The sequence below is a fragment of the Coregonus clupeaformis genome, chromosome 19 (assembly GCF_020615455.1).
Source record: "Coregonus clupeaformis isolate EN_2021a chromosome 19, ASM2061545v1, whole genome shotgun sequence".
NCBI lineage: Eukaryota > Metazoa > Chordata > Actinopteri > Salmoniformes > Salmonidae > Coregonus > Coregonus clupeaformis.
The window spans coordinates 52,366,186-52,372,431 of NC_059210.1; positions in this window are offsets into that span (position 1 = coordinate 52,366,186).

A 6,246-nucleotide genomic window follows, 5' to 3' on the forward strand; every position below is an offset into this window, starting at 1 on the left:
GCTTGTTTCTTCCTTTGGTTTATGACATCCATCCCTGGAGACCGCCGCTGTCACCAGCGCATCAGAAATTGGAAACAGGAAAGGCCGTTTGTGCCTGGAAGCAAAAACAGGTGCACTGACAACCATAACAGCGTCTGACTCACTCTTCTCTGAGCACTTCAATGAGCTAACTCATTATCTGAAGGATGAGCACAAGTGTAGCTTTCCTTCAGGGAACATGAAATCAGAAGCAGGAAACATTAATCAAACCGTATGTACCAGGCGTATGGGACGGGCCAACTAGGACTGGATCACTTCCACTTTTTTTCATGTAGCTCTCTCGCCGTGTGTTAAGTGGCTTCTATCCCTACATGAGCCCATTCTGTCATCACATAGGAATAAAAAGCCATAGGACACAGCGGCAGATAGGCTGAGAGGGAGACAGGGGGCGGGGTAGAGATGGGTTCCTCTGACCTCCTCACGTCATCCACGGAATTACCCAGCAACCTGAGAGTGGAGAGGGAACGAGAGAATCATGATAGATAGATGGAGGGTGGGAAGGTAGACAGACAAGGAGAAAAGTGAGAGGTTATTTTCTCATTCAAGGACCTCCGAGCTCAAGGAGCCAGCTTCTGGGGAATACAATAGACATGCTTCTGAGCGATATAAAGAGTCTGTGGTTTTCACACACCATTATTGTGTCCCAGAGGAGAATGTGATGACTTTACCATGGTAGACATTCACAGAATAAGGAGTAAGAGCAGGATGGTCAGTGTGTTTAGATGGATTGCAATCCATTGTTTATGGGTATGCGTCCCTGTTGTAAGTGGACTGTTGCCATTCATCCAATGGGATTCTCAGTAGGTCAGTGAGTCATATGAACTCAATCAGCCTTTCATAAGTCCAGTGCTTTGCAAGTGGTCCATTCAAAACATAACAATATGCTCTATCGTATTCCATCTGCTCATTTGGCCACATGCGGTTCATTGCTCAATCGCAAGTCTACATTTGATATGGTGCATTTCTATTGTAATACAATCCAATTATTTTGGCTGTAATAGCATCAAAATCCTGCAAAGTCAGGATGCCAAGTAATTCATTCTCTATGTGTAGGTGTGTCCAAAGGTTAATAAGAAATTATCCACACAAAAACATGAATTATATTGAATGTCAAAATTGCACACATCATGACATTAGTAATTTAACAAGACCGATAAAAACTATATTCAAGGAAATGTGTTTGTCAAATTGAGCTGTCAAAATTGTAACAGTGGGACAGTGACATGCATCATACTCATCTGTTATTTTTGTCAGTCTGTATTTACCTCAGTGTATATGTACAGTGGGGGAAAAAAGTATTTAGTCAGCCACCAATTGTGCAAGTTCTCCCACTTAAAAAGATGAGAGAGGCCTGTAATTTTCATCATAGGTACACGTCAACTATGACAGACAAATTGAGAAAAAAAATCCAGAAAATCACATTGTAGGATTTTTTATGAATTTATTTGCAAATTATGGTGGAAAATAAGTATTTGGTCACCTACAAACAAGCAAGATTTCTGGCTCTCACAGACCTGTAACTTCTTCTTTAAGAGGCTCCTCTGTCCTCCACTCGTTACCTGTATTAATGGCACCTGTTTGAACTTGTTATCAGTATAAAAGACACCTGTCCACAACCTCAAACAGTCACACTCCAAACTCCACTATGGCCAAGACCAAAGAGCTGACAAAGGACACCAGAAACAAAATTGTAGACCTGCACCAGGCTGGGAAGACTGAATCTGCAATAGGTAAGCAGCTTGGTTTAAAGAAATCAACTGTGGGAGCAATTATTAGGAAATGGAAGACATACAAGACCACTGATAATCTCCCCTTGATCTGGGGCTCCACGCAAGATCTCACCCCCGTGGGGTCAAAATGATCACAAGAACGGTGAGCAAAAATCCCAGAACCACACGGGGGGACCTAGTGAATGACCTGCAGAGAGCTGGGACCAAAGTAACAAAGCCTACCATCAGTAACACACTACGCCGCCAGGGACTCAAATCCTGCAGTGCCAGACGTGTCCCCCTGCTTAAGCCAGTACATGTCCAGGCCCGTCTGAAGTTTGCCAGAGTGCATTTGGATGATCCAGAAGAGGATTGGGAGAATGTCATATGGTCAGATGAAACCAAAATAGAACTTTTTTGGTAAAAACTCAACTCGTCGTGTTTGGAGGACAAAGAATGCTGAGTTGCATCCAAAGAACACCATACCTGCTGTGAAGCATGGGGGTGAAACATCATGCTTTGGGGCTGTTTTTTCTGCAAAGGGACCAGGACTACTGATCCGTGTAAAGGAAAGAATGAATGGGGCCATGTATCGTGAGATTTTGAGTGAAAACCTCCTTCCATCAGCAAGGGCATTGAAGATGAAACGTGGCTGGGTCTTTCAGCATGACAATGATCCCAAACACACCGCCTGGGCAACGAAGGAGTGGCTTCGTAAGAAGCATTTCAAGGTCCTGGAGTGGCCTAGCCAGTCTCCAGATCTCAACCCCATAGAAAATCTTTGGAGGGAGTTGAAAGTCCGTGTTGCCCAGCGACAGCCCCAAAACATCACTGCTCTAGAGGAGATCTGCATGGAGGAATGGGCCAAAATACCAGCAACAGTGTGTGAAAACCTTGTGAAGACTTACAGAAAATGTTTGACCTGTGTCATTGCCAACAAAGGGTATATAACAAAGTTTTGAGAAACTTTTGTTATTGACCAAATACTTATTTTCCACCATAATTTGCAAATAAATTCATAAAAAATCCTACAATGTGATTTTCAGGATTTTTTTTTCTCATTTTGTCTGTCATAGTTGACGTGTACCTATGATAAAAATTACAGGCCTCTCTCATCTTTTTAAGTGGGAGAACTTGCACAATTGGTGGCTGACTAAATACTTTTTTCCCCCACTGTATATACAATATACTTACTGATTATATTACCTCTTTGGATTCAATGGACTCATTAGGCATCTACAGGTGTCCTCTGTATCATCTGTGGGTCGATGAACACACAATTAAAAGGAAACCAAGTACTTTTCTTCACAATTTACCCTAGAAACGTGTCAAATATCATGTGCAAGCGCCGCACCCCCTGTTGTCATGCTTCCTGGTATCGTCTGAACTAGGAGGGAAGGGAATTCTCCAGAGGCGCAGTCACGCAAGAGCACTTTGCACTTTGAAGTAGAGTGACATTATCAGTAAGTCATGGCCTTGAAACAGCATCGTATTCTCTCTCTCTCTCTCTCTCTCTCTCTCTCTCTCTCTCTCTCTCTCTCTTGCTCAGTCTTTCCCTTTCTCATTTGATCTGCCACTCTCCTTCTTTCTCCCTACCTTTATCTATCTCCCTTACTCTCATTCTTTCTACCTCTACTCTACCTCTCCCAATTCTCTTGATCTCCCTTTCTCTCTACTGTATCTCTCTCCCCCACTCATTCTCCCCCTTCTCCTCTCTCTCATTCCCCTCTCTTCCTTCTATCCTTCTTTAAACCTCCTTTTTTCTCTCTCCCTCTGCCCATTTCTCCCTGTTGGTCTCACTCCCTTTTTCTCTGTCCATCTTTTTGTCTCTTACTCTCTCTACCCCTCACTCCCTCTCACGTTTTGTCTCTCCCTCCCTTAACCCCCCCGCCCCTTGCCTCTCTCTTTCCCACTCAATTCCTCCCCCTCCCTCTCTCTCCCCCTCACTCGCGCCCTCTCTCCCTTTCTCATATCCTCCTCTTTCTCCTTTCTCTCTCCTAATCCTTTCGTCTTGCACTCGCCTCTCTTTTATCTGTCTCATTCCCTCTCTCCCCCATTTCCCTTCCCTCTCTTGCTCTTTCCCTCCTCTCCTACCCTCTCCCTCCCTCCTCTCTCCCCTCTTCTCTTCCCTCCTCTCCACCTCTCCTCTCCTGTTTCTCTGGCGGTGTGGTATGCTGCTGGCTGGCTGCCACTGAGGGAGGTCTGGAGATCAGGGCTAGATAGAGGCGAGCTGCTGGTCAGCGGTAATGACATGAAGGCTGAAGGGCTCAGAGGTCGCCTCTATCGGGATTTTGGGGCTCCAGCTTTTACAGGTACAGTGAAAGAGAGAGCGAGAGAGAGATAGCTGTAGCGTGAAGGACCGAATGAACTGAACGATCAATCTGCAAATCGTTCTCTGCATAAGGGGGAACCCTCCATGCTACATCACATAAGTTTTTGATGTTTCTCTACTAGGATGATGTCTCTGAAATCACTGCAGTGTATTAAAAACACACATTAGAATAAATAAAGTATGAATAATGCAATTCAAACAAGTTCCCTCAGCATGAACAAAGGAGACAAAGGAGTCTTTGAAATCAAGATGTAAAACTAACTCAGCCATCAAAGCACTCGCTCTGCCCCCGTAACATTTTCATACAGGGGGAGTAGATGAGTAACTACACAGGAAAAGCTCCCTTGTGACTCACGTCTGAAAATAGGAGTGAAAGTAAGTAGGGCGTTTACAGCAGTATAACAGCATCAAAATGAACAAGGAGTTACGGTCTATGAATTAATAGATGAAGGTAGTAAAAACAGAAATGGGGCAACATCAGGTCAGCGTAGTTTCTTAGAACACAGAATAAGAAAACACATTAGAGCCCAGCCAGATATCCGTTGGATCTTCTAATTAATAGAATCTCAGTGGGGAGCCTGGGGTCCTTTACTGCCTATGTGGCCTTTATCTACGAGAACATTTGTCATTTTGCCGGTTAATTACAGCAGAGAAACAGACGGTGCACAATAGCTAATAGTGGTTGTTTGGTGTTCCAGTTTTAGCAGGATAAATAAATGGGGTTGCTGTGCAGGGGCTATGCAAACAAACCAATCTTCTTGCGCATCGGCTGGCCTCTGTGATTGTGCATGTGTGTGTGCTTGTGTGTGTGTGTGTGTGTGTGTGTGTGTGTGTGTGTGTGTGTTTGTATCTGCCTGACTGAAACAGTTAGCGCTGAACAGCTTGCTTCCACAGAAGTACTGCCCTAATATGTTAATCCAACATAGTTTCAAAAAAGTTTCCAGGAGACAGTAAATTGTTTATTAACAGTTTAGCTGTCCAAAAGAACCATGTTTGGATGACTCTTTGAATATTTACTTAAAGTTTCTCCCCTTTAGGCCAGCACTGCTGGTGTTTACTGATATCCCTGCACCAGCCGTCCCTCTTCTCTTGCCCCACACACCCCTCTCCACTCCCCTTCCTCCACCTCCCCCCACACACCCCTCTCCACTCCCCTTCCTCCACCTCCCCCCACACACCCCTCTCCACTCCCCTTCCTCCACCTCCCCCCACACACCCCTCTCCACTCCCCTTCCTCCACCTCCCTCCACACACCCCTCTCCACTCCCCTTCCTCCACCTCCCTCCACACACCCCTCCCCTCCCCTTCCTCCACCTCCCCTCCACACACCCCTCTCCACTCCCCTTCCTCCACCTCCCTCCACACACCCCTCTCCACTCCCCTTCCTCCACCTCCCTCCACACACCCCTCTCCACTCCCCTTCCTCCACCTCCCTCCACACACCCCTCCACCGGCGTCATACACCCACATCGGACCCGCCACCATCCGCCCCCTTTCCTCACCTATAACCCTCCCTCTGCCACACACCCCTCTACCGCCGTTACACACTGACACCCCACATTCTCTCAGCCTCTGTTCAATGTTTCTCCGTGGCCGTCACAGAGAATCGGAAAGGATCGGAAATGTGATGTGACATGATAGGATTTTCAGCGTGAATCTCTCTCAGAGCCTCTCAGAAAGTGTATTGTATGCTGTGACTAACTAAATGGTTTACCAACACACTGTGAATGGCTGGCTGGCTGACTGACTGACTGGCTGGCTGACTGTGAGATTTCCCAAGGCTATGTTTAATACGTTGAATATGCTCCGAACAGGCGCAAACTTTTGCAAACAGAAACTGTACTACCTGAACTTGTTAGATGACACCTCTCATTTCATATTCTTTTTTTGTAGACAATGTTGGGTCGTTTTAGAGTAAATTAACATAACCCTGGGTCGTATTCAGTAGGCACAGAATGGGAGAAACAGTCAGAAACGGAATCATGTCCAATAAGAAATGCTCCATCTCGTTTTCTGTTGCAAAATGTTTTACTACAGTGTGCCCTAATGAACACGACCCAGGGCTATAGTGGTCTATCAGTGATTTAATAGAAAGCAGCAGCAGAGGCTGGACCACCATCTGTGACACCTGTTTGACCAGCAGTATCCCACAACGCACAGCACTCT